Source organism: Sarcophilus harrisii, chromosome 3, assembly GCF_902635505.1.
Source record: "Sarcophilus harrisii chromosome 3, mSarHar1.11, whole genome shotgun sequence".
Taxonomy (NCBI): Eukaryota; Metazoa; Chordata; class Mammalia; order Dasyuromorphia; family Dasyuridae; genus Sarcophilus; species Sarcophilus harrisii.
This window is the reverse complement of record NC_045428.1, coordinates 567,890,798-567,910,700: the sequence shown is the minus strand read 5'-3', so window position 1 is coordinate 567,910,700 and position 19,903 is coordinate 567,890,798. Positions and strand designations below refer to the sequence as shown.

The following is a 19,903-nucleotide window of genomic DNA, read 5'->3' as shown; positions in this document are numbered from 1 at the left end:
TCAATTTAGACCTTTTAGGTCCTTAAATGCTATATCTATCAATTTTTAAATAATTAAAATCAATACAATTCCATTATCTATCAGCTTTGGTACTCACACCTTACCGAAGCCTCTCTGAACTCCAACCCCTCCTTCTCTTCTGTTACCTTTTGTGAGTTGTCTTCCTCCACTAGATGAGAAGCTCTTCAAGGGTAGAGTCTTCTTGTTTTGGGTTTGTTTCTGTTTTTTAACTTTATTCTCAGACTTTAGCTGAGTGCCTTAATAAACCTTAATAAAGGTTGAGTAACTGCACCCACCCTGCTTGTTCTACAACCATATCTTACTTTATATTTGTTGCTGCCTTCTCTAAGAATCAAAGTTGCTATTTTAGCTTTTTAAGAGTCTAAAACACAACAAATTCTCCTCCAGCCCCTCATTTTAGTTGTTCAAATCATGCTGTTTTAAGTGTTTCCTGCAAACCACAAATAGATGTGTTCATTTCATTCATGTTGATAGTTATAATGGTTTAGTTCATTTTGTCCTCTGTCAAATCCTGTTTAAAATATTTCCTCTTCTTCCCCTTTGCTGGAGGTCTCCCAAACTCAACCCTTCCTCTCCTCCCCAAGTTCAGTCCCCTGCTTATTTCATTGTTTCTAAACATCATCTGTGGAGTCCATCAATTTGTACTTTGCCTCCTGGTTCCAATACTTATTTGACGAATTCTTGAAATATAGTGTTCAACTGATTTTTTTTCCCCTATGATCTTGTGGAAAGCCTGACTATTCTTAGATTATGTCCCCATTCCTTATTTTCTAGGTCAGTTATTTTTGATATCTCACTTTTTTTTTTTTAATCTTTGCTCTAATAGTACTTATTGTATAACAGAATTTTTTAGTTCTGTTTGCTCCATTCCTTCTCCACCCACAGATCTCACTCCTAGGTTAAAGGATCCTATTTCTGCACTCTAATCTACACCATCTGATTACTCCTTTCGCCCACTTTCAGAATCTTTGTAGTCATCATCTGTTCTTTTCTGGAATTACTGAAGAATTATTGTCTTCTGCAGTTTTATACTGATCACATACTCTTGCTCCATACTCATCCATCTCTTCATTTCACTAGTTTCCCTTTGATCATTTCAAGGCTCTGACTTCCCTCCCTTCATTTTCCTGTGATGGCTGAACTCCTGAGCCCCTGAACAGAGGTGAAGGACTTTGATGTAATTACTGCTAAGAGCCTGCTAAAGAATGAAGGCCTGAGATGTAGGTTTGCCCCAACCTGCAGCTGGGCTGGTTTCAAGCTGCCCTTGACTCAGCAGTCACTGCAATCACTGCAATCACTACCCTGACAGAGGATGAGATGAAGAATGCCAGAGGGGGCAAGGTGGGTAGCTGATGACTATAATAGACAGAGAGGGCTTGGAAGGGCCTTTGATGATGTTCTGTCCCACCTACAGTCAGTTGTAGGATCTCAGACTCAGAAGTCACCACAATCAGGCCCCTGGGGAGAGCGAAGAGACCCTCCAACTGTGATGGACTCTGGGATGATCACTGAGCTCTTCAGAAAACTCCCTCCTCTTTGGAGCTGTTTCCCCTTCATGTTTTCATTGATCTTGGGCTAACTTACCCTGGAAATTCTTAGTCCATGAAATCTCTACATCCCTTCCTCTAAACTTCTGAAATCTGCTCTCCCCAAATTTAGAGTGTACATTAAGGTAATATGTTTCTTCTTCTCTAGCACAAACTCTAGGAGGGATCACTCCCTCCCAAGGATCCCCATTACTTTCCCAACAGCAATCCATTTTTCCCTCTTAGAGGGAATCAGATCCAGAACAGAGATTTCAAGTGTTGATTTCTCGTCTTGAGCAAGGATCATTAAGGCAAGTCAAGAAGTCGATAGCTGCTTTGCTGGAGGCACAGACTTCCAGCAGAGGTCTGGATGACTGAAATTTCCCATTATGAGACTATCACACCACATGCTAGGCTTGTGTTGTTTCCCAAATCCTCCTACTTCCTCTTTCTGTTGCCCAAATACTCTCCATCACTCCCTGCTCTGGTTCCTTCCTGGGATTCCTTACCAACAGCACAGCCACCATGCTCTTCCACTCCCTATCTTGTTTTTTTTTGAAGGAAGTACATTCACCATCCCCTATTCTAGCCATGGGATTCATCCCTCAAACCCAGGTGGTTCTAGGACAAATGGGCCTCCTTGTGTTAGGACCTCAGGTTCCTCTTGTTTATTGCCTAAAGCGAGGCATCAGAGCAAAGCCACAGGAGTCGACCAAGTTTGACTAATTCCTTCCTTGGCTTTTGGTTCTTGTGAAGTTCTGGGCATCTCTTATGGCTGCCTCCCAGGCTTGGGGCACATTCCTTCTTCACCTCCACCTCTCAGAATCTCTCTTTTTCTTCCAAACTCAGCTCAAGAGCCTTTTTTTTTTTTGGTATGAATCTTTTTCTAGTCCCTTGACTTGATTCCCCTCAAATGCTAGTGGCCCCTTGATAAATCACTTTGTACATACTTACATGTGTAGAGAGGCAGCTGGTGGCACAGGGGGCCGAGTGCTGGGCCTGGAGTCGGGAAGACGGAGCTCGGATCCCACCTCAGGCACTCACTAGCTGTGTGACCCTGGGCAAGTCACTTCACCTCTGTCTGCCTCAGTTTCCTCTTCTGTAAAATGGGGATAATAATAGCACCTCTTTCCCAGGGTTGTTATGAGGATCAAAGGAGATAATATTCACAAAATGTTTAGCATAATACCATATAACTACTAGTTATTATTACTGTTGTTGTCATACAAGCCTCCCAATACGATGTAGGCTCCTTAGGACAGGATGGGGCAGTACCCCAGGGTCTGGCCCATGCCTATGGACACATGACTGCTTCAACTTTCAGGCTGACAGTATTCCTAAGCAGAGAGTCATCAAATAACAGTGCTTTTTTCTTCACTCTCCCCATCCCCCCACTTTAAAATTATATAATTTAATTTGTTTTTTAAATCAGTATTTTCTTTCCATTCCTCTATTACCCCATAAAAAAGAGAAACAATACATTTTTAATGAATATAGTCAAGTAAAGCAAATTCCTATATTATCCAAGTCCAAAATTTCCTTATGCAAACTGAATCTATAACCTCTTTGTTAAGAGCTGGGCAACTCTTATTCATTATCAGTCCTCTGAAATCATGGTTGATCACTGCATTGATCACAGTTCAACTCTTTCAAAGTTGTTTATTTTTATAGTGTTGATGTCAATGCATAAATTATTCTCTCGGTTCTGCTGACTTCTCTTTGCATCAATTCAGACAAATCTTCCCAGGTTTCCTTGAAACTCTCCATTTCAAAACTCTTTATAGCACAATAACATTCTATTACATTCATATACCATAACTTGTTCAGCTATTCCCCAACTGATGGATACCTCCTTAGTCTCCAATTCTTTGCTATCATGAGAGGAGCTATTAATATTTTTAAACAGGTTGATGTTTTCTTGCTTTCTTTAACCTTTTTAGGGGATAGTCCAGCAGTAGTATCACTAGTAAAAGTTTGGTGACTTTGGGAGTAAATTTCCAATTTTCTTAGAAAATGGCTGAAGTAATCCATTGTTCTACAGTGTATGCACAGGTTGGTTTTCTTGCAGCCATTTCAACAAATGTCATTTTCACCTACCTGATAGGAGAACTTTAGAGTTGCTTTAATTTACATTTCCCTAATTATTAGTGATACAGAACATTTTTTTCATATGGTTGTTTATAGCATGATTTTATTTTTTTGAAAATTGCATGTTCGTATTCTTTGAATGACAACAAGACTTTTTCCTATAAAGATTTCCCCACAATTAACTGTTTACTTTTAATTTTAGTATTGGTTTTGTTTGCACAAATGCTTTTAAATTTTACATAATCAAAATTATTTGCTCTATCCTCTGTGATCCTCTCTATTCTTTGGTCATGAAAATTCTTTGCATAATAACCATTTGGTATTTATCTTGGCATATGGTGTGAAATGTTCTAAATCTAATTTCTGCTAGAATCCTTTCCAGTTTTCCAAGCATTTTTTAAAAAGCCAAATAGTAACTAGGGTCTTTGGGCTTAATGAACTAATGGTTTTTATGCTATAGTTTGAGACTTTGTCCTGTGAGTCTCCTTCCTTTCCCTTTTTTCCCCCCATCATCTCCTTTAAGATTTCTTAATCTTTTATTTCTAAAGATGAATTCCATTATTTTCTCTTGCCCTATACAATAATCCTTTGGTAGTATGTTTGGTATGTCCCAGAATAAGTCAAATTAAGCAATACTGTCCATATTATATTGCTTCAGCCTTAAACAATCGACATTTCTCCAATCATATAGATTTCCATAGTGTACTTTATAGTTGCAGTCATATTGTTCCTATGTGTATCCCAGTAGATAGACTTCCAATACTTTATGCATTTTGTGGTTAAATGGAATTTCTTTACCTATTTCTTCTTGCTGGGTTTTGTTGATATCATTGTCAAAATTATTATTACCCATCTTATTGCCTAGAAAAAACAATACTTTTGTTTCCTCTTTATAATGTCACCCTCTAGTCTTTCTCGATGATCTTTCGTATACCTAACAGAAATCAACTTCAGTCATTTCCTGAGAGATCGGGAAGTCTAAACAGTGTGGTGGAGAGTGGAGAAGAGTGCTAGGTTTGGATTCAGGAAGTCCTGAATTCAAGTCTTGCCTCAGATATTTATTTGCTGTGTGACCCTCTGCAAGTCTTATTTAACCTCTTTTATCTGAATTTCCTCATCTGCAAAATGAGGATGATAACAGCACTCACTTCCCAGAGCTGCTGTTAGGATCAAATGAGATAATATTTGTAAAGGCTTAGCAGAATGTCTGGCATATAGTAGGAATATATAAATACTTATTCTCTTCCCTTCCACTATATAAAAGCTCAGGCCCTTCTTGATCTGAAGGTACAAGCCTATAATCTAATTTAAAATCTAGTGTCCTTTTTTCTATACCTTGCTGCTTCCATTTAAAAAAATAATTTTTCTTTTGTTTTTACATTAATTTCATTCTTGAATATATCCCTCCCTTCCTCCCCTTCAGGAAACCATCCCTTGTAATAAAGAAAAAAAGCAGTTCAGCAAAATTAACCACATTATCAACCAAGTCTGACATGTGCAGTGTTCTACCTTCTCACCAAAAAAAGGAGAGGACATAGTTTTGCTTTTCTTTCTCTCTCTGGTGCAACTGATGCTAACATGTAATCTTATAACAACCAGGTTTGCTTTTTGTTACTATCTTTCTTTCTATGTACATCCTAGTTGTTACTATATATGCTATTTTCCTGGTTCTACTGATTTTATTTTATGTTAGATCAGTCTTTCCTTATTTCTCTGAATTCTTTAAATTCGCTTTTTTTTTTTTTGTTGTTTGTTTGTTTTTTAATGATGTAGTGATCTTCCTTCACATTCAAGTAACACAATTTGTTTAGCCATTCTCCTCCTGATAGGCGGTGATTTTATTTCCAATTCTTTGCTGCCCCAAAAAGTTGTCTCCATGGCTATGGGAGATATTCACAAGGGGAAGGTTCTCAAGACTCCTCTAGCAAGTGAAAAATGTTGAGAGGAAGGGAGAGTGAAAAAGAACAGTGGCCCTGACCAGCTTCAAGTCTCTGAAAAATGAATTCTCATTTCTTCATTGGCACACAATACTAGATTGCTACATAGCTTCTCTGCTATAGGTTCAAAGGAGGCCCATAAAACAGATGATCCAGCAAAATAGTCCCTCTCTTTCCCTTCCCTCTAAAAACTCCTTTACTCACTAGGAAAGAGGCAGCCTATGTGACCTGGGAAAACTTTCCTGGCTCCAAACATCTACAAATAAACTCTCAAACACTGAAACTATGCTTCTTGGATAAACCAGTTATGTTAATAAATGCCTGTGGTTAGTGCTCTGAAGTGTAAGGCTGAGGAGAGAGTCTAGTTTACCAAGGAGCCAGGGGTGATCAAAGTCCACCATGGACTGCTTTTCCCCCTGCTGAGAGTAGCTTTTGAGGTGGTTTTATGCCTAGAGTGTGCAGGACAACTCATTCCAGAGCCAAACCAAAAAGGAGAAGAAGAGAGTAATGTGAGGCAAAGTTGTTAGTAATTCGAGGTATCATTAAGAGATTTTTTCCCTAAGACCACATATTGACATCGAGAGATCAATCTCTTGCAAGTAATGAGGATCCAGGAAGTTTTCTCCTCTTAATTTCAGTGTTAAATACATCCAGGAAGAAGAGAGGAAGACAGGTTGCTCAGTAAACAGAGAAGCTTATCAAGAATACAGAAAAAGACCAATTTTCTAATCGCGGCTTTTAAGTAACCATCCCTGGAAAATGAAAAAAAAAAAAAACTTGGCAAGACTTAAAAGAAGTCAGGAAGCAGACAAGGATGAATATAAAACTAAAAAAAAAAAAAAAAAAATTTCCCCTAAGGCTTATAAAGGGAATTTCTCACAACTCTCCCATAAGGTAAATATATAGATGATCTTCAAAGGACAGGTACAAAATGCTCCCTCCACCTAAGCATATTCCAACTCTTTATGTCTTAAGCAGAAGTTTATTATGAACAGAAACGGTCAAGGGAGTTGCTGAGACACACAGAAGTGAGTGTGAACGTGCGTCCAATAAAATTCACAGCCTTGGAGACTCCCCTCTCCATTATCTTTGTCGACTTCAGAACCCTACAAAAGCAGCTGGCAGTCACAGAAAGGCAGCATGTGGGACTCAGAATGGTGAGGTGCTGTGATTCCAGGCTGACCATGAGAGAACCCAGTCCCGGACACAGACATCAGGTCAAACAAACCCTTCCCTCCTGGTAGCACCAACAGCATGGCACACATGTCCTGAGCCAGGCCTGCCTGCTCCCTCCTTTGCCAAAAGCCAGCTTCAAAATGGAGGTGGATCTCTGCCAAGCTCCAAACAAGCTCTGCAGTTTGGGAGGTTTTCCATCCCTGTCTCAGAATGAAGAAGAGACACTCTGAACGCCCCTTGAGTCAGAGCCCTCAGGCCTGGAAAATATCTGAGTCACTAGAAAGGACAAATGTGTGAAAAGACTTACAGCTGATCAAGTGAACCCGATCGGGCCTGCTAACCTCAAAGGCCCGATTACTAATTTGCCCAGAGACTGAGTTGTGGTGAGCACTCTGGTTTGACACCCCAGTGCTCCCTCCGAAAAGGCGGAGCAGCATTGCCCTGGGAAAACAGGGTTGCCCACAGAGTCCTTCCTCTCTGCATGACAAGCTCCCCAGGGTCTGCCCTGCTGAGAAAGCACAAAGGGGGCAAGCCTTACAACCAACCAGTCAACTTCTAGAGGCCACTGGGGAATCAAAGGGAAGGATACTAGGAGGAAGATGGTTTCCAAGGAGTGGATCTTATGGGCACAGAAGTGGGGATGGCATGTTTTTCAGCAACTACTGCCAAGAGAAACATGGGGGATAGAGTGGGGGTTGGAGGGTAGAGAGATGCTTTGGGAGAGGCATCATTAAATGGCTGGAAATAGAGAAAGCAACCCCATTGGACACTGTTAGGGTTTGGCTTTTCCGTGAGTACTACAAATGGGCACTGGGAGTTTGCAGGGTGCAATAAAATAACTTTTTTAGCTTCTTCTTCACTCTGATATTTCCTGTCCTAAGGCCCCTCCCACATTAACATTCTTTGTTCTAAGGGCCTTTCCAGTCTACCATCCTATGATCCATGACTATCAGTGACTGGGTAGCCAGGTCCTTTATTACCAAATTGCTTCAGTGCACATTCATAAAAGGGCATGCTATCATCTCCAGCATTAAAAAAAAAAAAAAAAAAAAAAACTATGTTTAAACAAACAGATGAACATCAGTTTAAAAATATGCTCCTGAGCAATCTCATGACCACCCTTGGCAGCTTTTCTTCCCTGCTGGTCCAATAAAAAGAGAAAGATGACCAATGACCCAATTTGGGCCTTGTACCCGAGAGTTAAATGATATCAAGCCTGCACAATTAAGAGTCAGAGGTGCTCATGAGCACAGAAATAAGACAAAGAGTTTCTAACGTGGGTGACATTATTCAAAGAAATCCCTCACCTTTAGTAGCAAGACAGAGATAGAATACAAGCTAAAATTGGCTTCATTTTTTCTCATGGGAATTTTTATAAGCAATATGTTCCCTAAATGCTAGAGAATATCTGCCAGATGTGACTACCTCCTCCAAGAAAGCCCTTTGAGCTCTGTGCTGCTCAACTAGATGAATTACTGTAACCTGGCAACCTCCTTTCTGCCCCTCGTCCCACTTCCAAATACCTATTTTAAGTGAGCTTTATTTGTATCACAAAGTTCCTTCTCCTGCTTGTTCTTCATGGAAAGGAATTGTACCGGGATTGGCACCTCACCAAAATCACAGAGTCTAGGCAGATTCCTGTCTTTTGGGAGTGTGTGGAGAAGTACAAACATGTCCAGGCCACATCCATGGCATGAGCAGCTCCCTTCCTCAAGTGTAGATAAAGGATTTCCCCAACCTAGCTAAAATCATAATGAGGATCATATCCAGAGCTTCTTTCTCACTAAGCATGACCTTGGACATGGCTCTGTTTGGGGCTGAAGAAGATATGAAAAGGAAAAAAAAGTCAAGGTCTCTGATATCAATGGCTAGTAGGGGAAACAAGACTGAAATAATTGTGTACTACAAGGTGAAATATAAGTAGATTTTTTTAAAAGAGGGGGAAATTGCTATAAGCAGTCAAAACAGTGAGACAGGCCTTTTCAAGAGATTCAAGGAGGAGCTCAGTAGAAGAGAACAGTAGAAATGTACAGATGATGAGGGAGAAGACTTTCCAAGAGAATGAGCAGCATAAAGAAAGAAGTTGCCCAAGAGGAGAAACAACTGCTTCAAAAGGTACTAAGTCTTCCATCCTTAGAGGTTTTTAAGCAAGGACTGTATGACCACCTGTTTCCACCAGCCCTAGAAAGGATGCCTGATTAAACCTGGGTTGCACTACATGGACATTCTGGCTATAATCTGGAACTCTTATGTCAAAACCTGCACTCTTTCCTAATACAAGAAGGGAATATTTTGTTACAGTAAAGCTGGTACTGTTTCAGACCACAGAACAGAATTAAACTGTATCACTACAAATCTAGGTCCATTTTTGGTTATTTTGTTTTTATATCATATTCATTTTTGAATATATAATTCCTCTCTCCTTCACTGTAGTAAGGGATCATTTTACATCTGTTACAAACCATCTCTTGTAAGAGAGATTATATAAAAGGGAGGGAGGGAAAGTTTAGCAAAAATGAACACAGTAAATATGTCTGCCAATAAATCCAATATTTCACACCCTTGTTCCCTCAACTCCGAAATCCCGAAGAAAGGGAGTTTCTGTTCAGTGGCACAGAGAAATATTTTTTTTTAGTTCTTCTATAGGAGCCAAATATGGTCATTTTAATGACACAGCATTCAGATTCACTTTACTGCTCAGTTTACATAATTGTAATCATTGGCTATCTATAGTTTCCTTCACATAAGTTCAGACAAGTCTTTCCATGTTTCTTTAATCTTAATATTTCTTATGATATACTAATATTCCATTATAACACTGTTTAGCCTTTTCTCAATTGGCAGGCATTAAACTTTGTTTCCAGTCTTTGCTATCACAGAAAGAGCTGCTGATAGACATCTTTTACCTCTTTATGGTCTATGCTAGCAGTGGGATCTGTGTCAAAGGAAATGGTTTTAGTAGTGACTTATTAAAAAAAAAAAAAAGCATAACTCCAAATAGCTTCCCGGAATAGGCAGACCAATTCACAGTTCTTCTGGTAACTCCTCCAACATGGACTCCACTTCCATGTTTGAGCATCTTTGCAATGGCTCTTGGTCTTCTGTATTTGTGTAATTCTCTTTTATAAATTAGATATCAGACCCAATGGAATGTGAGGATTACAAGGGATCTATGTCCATGGAGTCCAGCCCAGGAGCTCTAGGAACCCCTCCCTCTAATCCACCCAACAGTCCAGCTGCCATTCACCATTCAGCCAAGGCTCTCTTCTCCTCCTGACTCTGCCTTCTGGTTCAAACAAAACAAGGCTTATCCTTAGTCCTCCTGGTGTTTTCTCTTCTTCAGGCTCAGTGTGCTTCTTTAACTGGTCTTCCTAGAACAGGGATGCAAGTCTTTTCCTCAGCCTGGCTGCTTTCCTTGGAATTCTCTCGACTGATAAATGTTCCCTCTTGGTGCACATAACTGAAAACTACACTCCAGATGGGTACAAAAGCAGACTATTACTACAATAGGATTATTAGCTCCTTAATACCAGTGACTATATTCCTCTTAATGCAGTTCAAGATCACATTAACTTTTTTTAACCACCAGATCCTATTGTTGTCTTCCAATCAGCTTGTAGTCTACTCAGAGTCCCAGATCTTTTTCAAAACTACTACTTAAGCATGCCTCCCCCCACCTTCTACTTATGAAGTTTATTGTTTTGTGTCTAAATGCAAGACTTTACATTTATCCCTACTAAATTTATTTGTATTAGTTATAGCCAGCATCCTCTCAGATCCTCTGTCACTGGCTGTGTTAGCTACCTCTCCCAACTTTGTGTCATCTGCAGATTTGATATGCATGTCACCTATGCCTAATACTTTAATCAGTTACATGGATTAAAAGCAAAGAGCCAAGTACAAATTTCTACAGTATTTCCCTGGAGGTCTCATGCCATGCTGACAAGGCGGACACAGGGGGTACAGCACTGATCTTAGAGTCAGGGAGACTCTAATCCAGACTCAGATATTTCATAATTGTGGGATCTTGGGTAAATCATTTAACCTCTGGTTTGCCTCAGTTTCTTCAACTGTGAAATGAGAATAATAATAGCATTTACCTGAGTTGTTATGAAATCTAGTTAATAATTTGTTAATAAATGGCATATAGTAGGTACTATGTAAGTCCTAATGTTGTTGACATTGAATCCAAAACAATTACTCTTTGAGACAGGCTATCCAACTAGTTCATCTATTTGATTTTATTATCACCTAATCTATAGCTATTTATCTTCTCTATAAGAACAGTATGAGATACTTTATCAAATTATTTGCTAAAATCTAGATAAACTAGATAAGCTGCATTCCTCTCAGTGTCTAGTACACAATACTTACTAGGCACTCACCCCATTTTGTAGCTGCTGCTCTGCCTAGTTTCTGCTCCATGAAACAAAAGGCTCCTCCCAAGATGAGCTCAGCAGTTCTAAACTCACCATCAAGCTGCTAACTCAAGGCTTGATCGACACCATTTCCCTTAGCTTCTTCTTCCCTCTAAAAGGAGGGCTGGAGGGTGGAGTACCAAACTGCTCCCCAAACCTCCAGCCATAGAAACTGGATTTTTAGCTCATTCCTAAATGAATTTCAACTCCAAAAAACAAGATGCAGCGAATCCAGGTAACATCTAAGGTTCCCTGGACCCCCGTTTCCTGCCTCCTTTTGAGTGTTGTATTCCCCCATTAAATTGTAAACTCTTTGAGGGTAGAGGCTCTCTTTATCAATTGGATCCCTAGCCCTCAGCACAATATCTGGCATACAATAAGTGCTTAATAACTACTGATTGGAATGGATTAATAAATCCTCAGCCTGGCTGCTTTCCTTGGAATTCTCTCGACTGATAAATGTTCCCTCTTGGTGCACAGAACTGAAAACTACACTCCAGATGGGTACAAAAGCAGACTATTACTACAATAGGATTATTAGCTCCTTAATACCAGTGACTATATTCCTCTTAATGCAGTTCAAGATCACATTAACTTTTTTTAACCACCAGATCCTATTGTTGTCTTCCAATCAGCTTGTAGTCTACTCAGAGTCCCAGATCTTTTTCAAAACTACTACTTAAGCATGCCTCCCCCCACCTTCTACTTATGAAGTTTATTGTTTTGTGTCTAAATGCAAGACTTTACATTTATCCCTACTAAATTTATTTGTATTAGTTATAGCCAGCATCCTCTCAGATCCTCTGTCACTGGCTGTGTTAGCTACCTCTCCCAACTTTGTGTCATCTGCAGATTTGATCCCTTCCTGCTAAGTAATCCCAGCCAAAAAAAAATAAACAAATAAATAAGAGCTTGGTTGGTTCTTTGTAACACATAGTTTTCAGGGCAGAGAAGTGTACAATGGATAGAGTACCCGGTCTGGAATCAGGAAGACTCATCTCCAAATTCAAAACTAATCTCAGACACTATCTGTGTAACCCTGGGCAAGTCACTATTTGCTTCAAGTTGCTCATCTGTAAAATGAACTGGAGAAGGAAATAACAAATCATTTCAGTAACTTTGCCAAGAAAACCCCAAATGGAATCAGGAAGAATCAGATATGACTGAAAAAGATCTGAACAATAATTTACTTGCCTATCTAGAAGTTCACAATCTCTTTAATAATCAATTAAGAATTTTTTCCAGCAATATAAGTAAACTTTATTGGCCTGTAGTTTATTCTGTTCCATTTTTTTGAAAATTGAAACACCTGCCCTTCCTTCAATTTTCCATGACAGTGGCTCAGTTTTCCCATTGGCCAGTTCTTTCAGAAACTAAGAATATAGTTCATCTGGGCCAAGGGACTTGAACTCATGAAGGGCAACTAGCCTCCTTCTTATTATCTTCTTATTCCATTTATTAGTTCCTATAAAATGACTGATATGAAGATTCTCACTCCCCACCCCCCCTTTCAGGTTGACAACTTTCTTTAATCCTAGTTAAACTGATTTTTTTTTCCTGTTAAATTTCATTTAATATAAATTTAGTTCATCTTTTGAGATCTGTTTTTCTTTTAGTTTTCAATATTGATTTCCATTTTTCTTCCTCCCTCCATCCCCAATAAAAGAGATAAGCAGGAAACTACAACATGTACAATCATATTAAACATATTTCTATATTAGTCACATTGTGAAAAAAAAATCAAAACAAAAGGGAAAAACTTTGAGAAAAGAAAAAAAAAACAACAATAAAAATGAAAATAGTCTGCCCTGATCTGCATTTAAACTTCATAGTTCTTTGGATAGTGGATAACATTTTCCATCACCAGTCTTTAGGAATTGTCTTAGATCAGTGTTTTGCTGAGAAAAGATCAACTATCAAAGTTGATCATTGTGATTTCTTCTGGTCTTTGGTTAAGGATTCCCTACTTAGTCAAAACTATGAAAGATAATGTTTTCCATTTTAAAAAAGAAATAACATCTTACATTTGAGTCAAGAAGTCCATATGACACTTATTGTCATGTGTTCTAAGATAAGCCTTCCAATTTCCTGTTGGGTCCCATTTTGAACAATGTTATGAATTCAAGGCAAAAATATGATGGCTCAACAGGAAGACTCCAGAAGAGAAACTTGCACATAGAAAGTTACTAAAACTTAGGAAGCCAATAAAGTCAAAAGAGCTACATGTAAAGCTTCTTCCCCCTACCCCCTCCAAAAAAAAAAAAAAAAAAAAAAAAAAAAAAAAAAAAAAAAAAAAAAAAAAAAAAAAAAAAAAAGAAAAAAGTGAAGTGTACACAAGTCCAAACAGAATTCCTGGAAGAGCTCTAAAAAGGTCTTTAAAGATAAAATAAAAGAAAATGACACAAGAGAAATATGAAAAGAGAGTCAATATCTTGGTAATAGAGGCACACGCGTGCACATACATTGCAAAAAATAACATCTTGAAAATCAGAATTGTCTTGTGATGAAGAGAGCCATCTACACCCAGAAAGAGGGCTGTGAGAACGGAGTGTAATTCACAACATAACATTTTCATTCTTTGTTGTTGTTTGCTTGCATTTTATTTTCTTTCTCATTTTTTTTTCCTGTTTTATTTGATTTTTTCTTGTGCAACAAGATACACACTCAGTTGGGAATAAAAAGCTATTTCATGCTACAAGGAAGTAAAAGGAAGGGAAAGAGATAAAAAAAAGGGAGAAGGGGAGTTGGTAGTTGGAAGGGAGGGTTCCGGGAAGTAGTGGTCAGAAACAAAACATACTTCGGAGAAAAGGATAAACAAGGAAATAAGGAAGGAAATGTAAAGTTATTAAGCATAACTATGAATGTGAATGGCATGAACTCACTAATAAAAGGAAGCAGATTAAAAACCAGAATCCAACAATATGTTGTTTACAAGAAACACATTTAAAACAGAGAGATACAGTAAAAATATGGGATCGTAGCAGAATATATTATGTTTTAGCAGAAGTTAAAAAAAAAAAAGGGAGTAGCTATCATGATCTCAAACAAATCAAAAGCAAAAACAAAATTTAATTAAAAGAGAAAATTGGGAAACTACAATATGCTGAAAAAGTACCATAAACAATGAAGTATATCAATACCAACATACATGCACCATATGGTATAGCATCCAAATTCTTAAAAGGAAAATTAAAAGAGTCACAGGAGGAAATAGACAATAAAACTAGTAGGAGTTCTCAACTTTCTCCTCTCAGAAATACAGAAATCTAACAAAACAAAAAATTAACAAGAAAAAAGTTAGAGATAAAGTTAAATATATGGAGAAAACTGAATGGTAATAAAGAGGAATATACCATTTTTTCAATTGTACATGGCACCTTCACACTATATAGCATAAAAACTCACAAAGAAATACAGAATCATAAATATGAAATGCATACTTTTTGGATCATAAAGCAATAAAAATTATATTCAATAAAGGCCCTTGGAAAAAGATTAAAAATTAATTAGAAATTAATAAACATGAAAACAACCAATAACTTCATGAAAGGGAATAAGAAGCAGACAACATGCCAAAATTTATGGTATACAGTCAAAGCAACAGTTAGGGAGAAAATTATGTCATCAATTATTACATCAATAAAAAAGAAAAAGCAACTCAATGAGAGGGGCATACAAGCAAAAAAAAAAAAACTAGAAAAAGAACAAATTAAAAATCTCCAATTAAACATCAAATTCAAAATCCTTAAACTCAAAGGTGAGATCAGTAAAATTAAAAGTAAAAAAACCATTATCAGTTACCAAAAATGAAAAGGGTAAATTTACCACCAATGAAATCATCTTCAATTAAAGCAATTATTAGAAGCAAATTTTGTCCAATTTTATGCCACTAAATCTAACAATTTAAGTAAAATGGATCAGTATTTACAAAAACATAACCCTAGCTTTAAAAAAGAAATTGAACAAGCCATAAATGAGCTTCTGAAGAAAAAAATCACCAGGATCAGATGTGAATTCTACCAAACATTTAAAGAACAATTAATTCCTATACTATTGTGTGGGACTGGTTGAGTGCAAGACCCCCTTCCTAATCCAATTAACTAATTAGGTTACAAAGAGAAAACATTAATTTAATCCCTACAGGGAGAGGCCCAGACACAAACCTGGGAGCCATCACAAACCCTGCCATGTGCTTCTAGAACCTGACCTGCTTCTGGCTTGTCCAGGGTTTAAAAGCAAAAGACTCAGCCTTTTCATGGATAGACTAACAGGATGTAACCATCTTTGACCAATGATCACCAATGCTGGCTGCCTCCCACAGGTCAAGTCACTTCCTGCAACTTCCTGTACCTGAGGTTCAAAGTCCATTCCTCTAGAGAGTAAATGACCTCCCCAAGGTCTTATTCTGGGAACATGTGACTCAATACTGAGAAGTATTCTTCATCCAATCAGTCCCATTCACTATATAAATTATTTAGAAAAATAGGCAAATGAATCCTACCAAATTCCTTTTATGATACAAATATGGTGTTGGTATCTAAACTAGGAAGAACAAAATCAAAGAAAATAATTTCTTTAAAGAATATTGATGAAGAAATTTTAAATAAAATGCTAGCAAGGAGATTATAGCAATATATCACAAAGATTATACACTATGACCAGATGGGATTTAAACCTGGAGTGCAGGAATGTTTCAATATTACAAAAACTTATCAGCATAACTGAAGGTATCAACAACAAAAAAAAAAAAACCAACAAAAATTATATGATTATCCCAATAATTGTATAAAAAACTTCACAAAATATAACACACATTCCTACTAAAAACGCTAGAAAGCATAGGAATAAATGAAATTTTCCTTAAAAGGACAGATAATATCTACCTAAAATAATCAGCAAGCATTATCTGTAATGCAAACAAGCTAAAAGCTTTCCCAATAAGATCAGGGCTGAAGCAGAAATGTCCATTATCATCAATATTATATTATTATCATATTCAATATTGTTTCAGAAATGCTACCGATAGCAATAAGGGAAGAAAAAGAAATTAGAATACACAAAACTACTACTCTTTTCCAGATGGTATGATGGGTATACAAAAAGAATCCTAGAGAATCAACTAAAAAACTAGCTAGAATAATTTGTAGGCTATAAAATAAATTCACATAAATCATCCGCATTCATATATATTACCAACAAATTCCAGTAGTGTGTGATAGAGAAATTCTATCGAAAATAACTGCAGACAATATAAAATACATGGGAGTTTATTTACCAAGACAAGTTATTATATATAACAAGACTAGTTATTATAACACTAGGAACAAAACACTTCACACAAACTAAGTCAGATCTAAAGAAATATTAGTTGCTCATGGATAGGCTGAGCCAATACAAATAAAATGACAATTCTATCTAAATCAATTTACTTATTCAGTATTATAGCAATCAAACTACCAAAAAAATTTATAAAGCTAGAAAACATAATAACAAAATTCATTGGGAAAAACAAATGATCAAGAATATCAAGGGAAACAATGAAAAAAATGTGATGGATGTGATCTAGTAGTATCTCAAACTGTATTACAAAGTAGTAATCATCAAAACAATGTGATTAAGAAAAAGAATTTTATGTCAATGGAAGAGATTAGGTACACAAAACATCCTAGTTAATGACCATAGTAATCTAGTATTTGATAAATCCAAAGATCCAAACTCTTGGGACAAAAGCCTATATATATATATATATATATATATATATATATATATTTTTTTTTTTTTTTTTTGCTAAGGCAATTGGGGTTAAGTGACTTGCCTAGGATCACACAGCTAGGAAGTGTTATGTGTCTGAGGCCAGATTTGAACTGGGTCCTCCTGACTTCAGGGCTAGTGCTCTATGCACTGAGCCACCTTGCTGCCTTAGAGCCTACTTTCTGATAAAAACTGCCAGGAAAACTGGAAAGCAATTTGGCAGAAACTAGGTATAGCCCAATATCTCATACCAAGGCATACCAAAATAAAATAAAATCAGATATCCCTTTTAAAAATAAAGGACTATTTTATAAGCAAATCAGGGAAGGATAGGCAATTTTGCTTGTTAGATCTCTGGATAAGTAAGAATTTACGAGATAGAAAGCATAATAGAATGTAAAATAGATCATTTTGATTACATTAAATTAAAAAGGTTTTGAATAAAAAACCTCCAATGCAGCCAAGAATAGAAGGAAAGCAGAAAACAGAGAGGAAAGGAAAATTTTACACTAAGTTTCTCAGATAAAGGCCTCATTTCTTAAATATATAGTGAACCAAGTCAAATCTGTAGGAATACAAATAATTTCTCAATTGACAAATGGTCAAAGGATATGAAGAGACAGTTTTCAGAAGAAGAAATTAAAACCATTTCTAGGCATCTGAAAAAATTATTCTAAATCACTATTGATTAGAGAAATGAAAATTAAAATAATTCTGAAGTTCTACTTCACACCTATCAGATTAATATGATAGAAAAGGAAAATGTGGGACACTAATACACTGTTGGTGGAATTGTAAAGTGATCTAACCCATTCTGGAAAGCAATTTTGAACTAAGCTTGATGAGCTATAAAACTGTGTATATCTTTTTTTTTTTTTTGCTGAGGCAATTGAGGTTAAGTGACTTGCCCAGGGTCACACAGCCAACTGTCCATATCTTTTGACCCCAATAATACCACTACTAGGTCTCTGTCCCAAAAAGACTTAAAATGAAAAAAAGAAAACAAACAAATAAACAAAAACACCAGGAGGCAGCTATGTAGAATTGTGGATAGAACACAGGCCCTGGAGTCAGTAGGACCTGAGTTTAAATGTGGCCTCAAAACACTTGACATTTACTAGTTGTGTGACTCTGGACAATTCACTTAACCCTCATTGCCACCCCCTCCCCTCCTCCAAAAAAAAAAAAAACTCACAAAAAAACAGACTAAAAAGAAAAAAGCTCTTTTTGTGGTAGCAAAGAATTGGAAATTAAGGAAATGCCTATCAATTGGGGAATGGCTGGGTATATGATTGTGACAGAATATTACTGAGGTATAAGAAATGATAAGCAGGATGGTTTCAAAAATATCTGGAAGATTTATATGAACTGACACAAAATTAAATGAGCAAAACAGCTATTCTCAGTAATACTTTAAGACAATTCTGAAGAATTTAAAATAAAAAATGCTATCCGCCTCCAAAGAAAGAACTGATGGAGCCTGAATACAGATCAATTTTTTTAAAAACCTTTTTCTTTTCTTTCTTTTTTTTTCTCCTGTTTTCTTATTTTTGCACAACTGCACATGTATATTTTATAACTGCTTGTTTTCTCCAGAAAGAGGGCAAGGAAGGAGGAGGAAATAGAATTTGGAACTCAACAAATTTTAAAAGAAGAATGTTAAAAATTACTTCTACATATCATTGAGGAAAAAAATTTTTAAAGGAAATAGACAGCCAAGATGTAGACTTATTCTGTAAGATTATACTTAGCTTTTTACAATAAAAAGGATTTTTTTGGTAGAGGAGAGTAATAGAAAAGAAGCTTGTAAAACACATTTAAAAAAAAAAAAGTATTAATGAATCATTCTGAAAAAGCCAAACAGAAACTCTGAAAGGGCATAGATAAGCTTGGTCACCTAACTATGTTAAGTCTAAAGTATACAAAAAGAAAAAGAAATTTAAATCTTCCTTCCTTCCTTTCTTTCTTTTTGATAGAAAAATGCTTGTATCTATTGATGTTTGTCAAATTCACAATAATCATCATTTTGGAAGATTAAATCAACTCTGACACACCTCTTTTGCACCCCTTACCCTTGAGGCCCTCCTCACCCTCTGATTGGAGAAGATAGAGGGAAGGCACTGGAGAACTCCTCCCAGAACTTTCTAAAATGGAGAAAACCTAGGGCATTCAGCTCATCATTTCCCACTATCTGGCTGATCTCATGGACTTCATGATCTCCATAAACTAAATTTCTTTGCAAGATGAAGTCAATCCCATAATACACAGCTCTTCACATCATTGGGAAATGATTCCAGGCTCCAAGGTTTCATCATACCCAGGAGCTAGGGATCCTTCTCTCCCGGCTCTTTCTCAGCTCCTTTTTTATGTGTAATCTTCCCTCTCTCATGAGATTGTGAGCAGAGATTGTTTTATCCTTTCTTAGTATCTTCAGTTTTATCCTTTTTCTAGTATCATTATTTCCCAAGCACAGGGCTTGGGAAAATAGTAGGCACTCAAAACAGGTTTAGCAAGTGATTAGTAAAAAGGAAAATTAAAGCAAAAATAGTCTTGTCTTATATAAAACCAAAATCTATTTTCTTCAGTTTGTAACCATTGGTCCTAGTTTTTCTCTCTTGGGCTAAGCAGAACAATTCTAATCCTGTCATGTGACCATTCAGCAGGCAGAAAGCCTTGAAGGAAAGCACATAGGGGTTGCTGTGAAAAAACATATTTCACATTCATTGTGGCTTAGAATTTCAATAAAATCGCAAATACCTTCTTTAAGAAAAAAGTTTCTCTAAAGGATTTTTAGCACTTTGGGCTCCAAATACTCTTAAAAAAAAAAAAACAAAAAAACCACCAATACTAACAAGCATCACTAAGAATGTGACCTGCACATATACCCATCTAGAATTGCAAATTCTGTCTTCTTGTTATAAAAAAAAAAAAAGGATTGATGACAAATTAAAATGTATTACTCATTTATAATATCTCTGACATAAGA

The 19,903-nt window shown here is 36.7% G+C and overlaps 1 protein-coding gene across 4 annotated transcripts in view; it reads right to left on the bottom strand.

The window, feature by feature from the left end:
* Window positions 1-19,903, bottom strand: part of ZBTB17 (zinc finger and BTB domain containing 17) — a 49,707-nt gene that overhangs the window by 16,094 nt on the left and 13,710 nt on the right. The window contains exon 1 of one of the 4 annotated variants that reach the window (XM_031962793.1): window positions 2,502-2,643. The exons of the other annotated variants lie outside the window; for them this stretch is intronic. The gene's annotated coding sequence lies outside the window, so the exon portion shown is untranslated. Of the gene's footprint in view, window positions 1-2,501; window positions 2,644-19,903 lie in introns of those variants that run through there. 4 annotated transcript variants of the gene reach the window in all.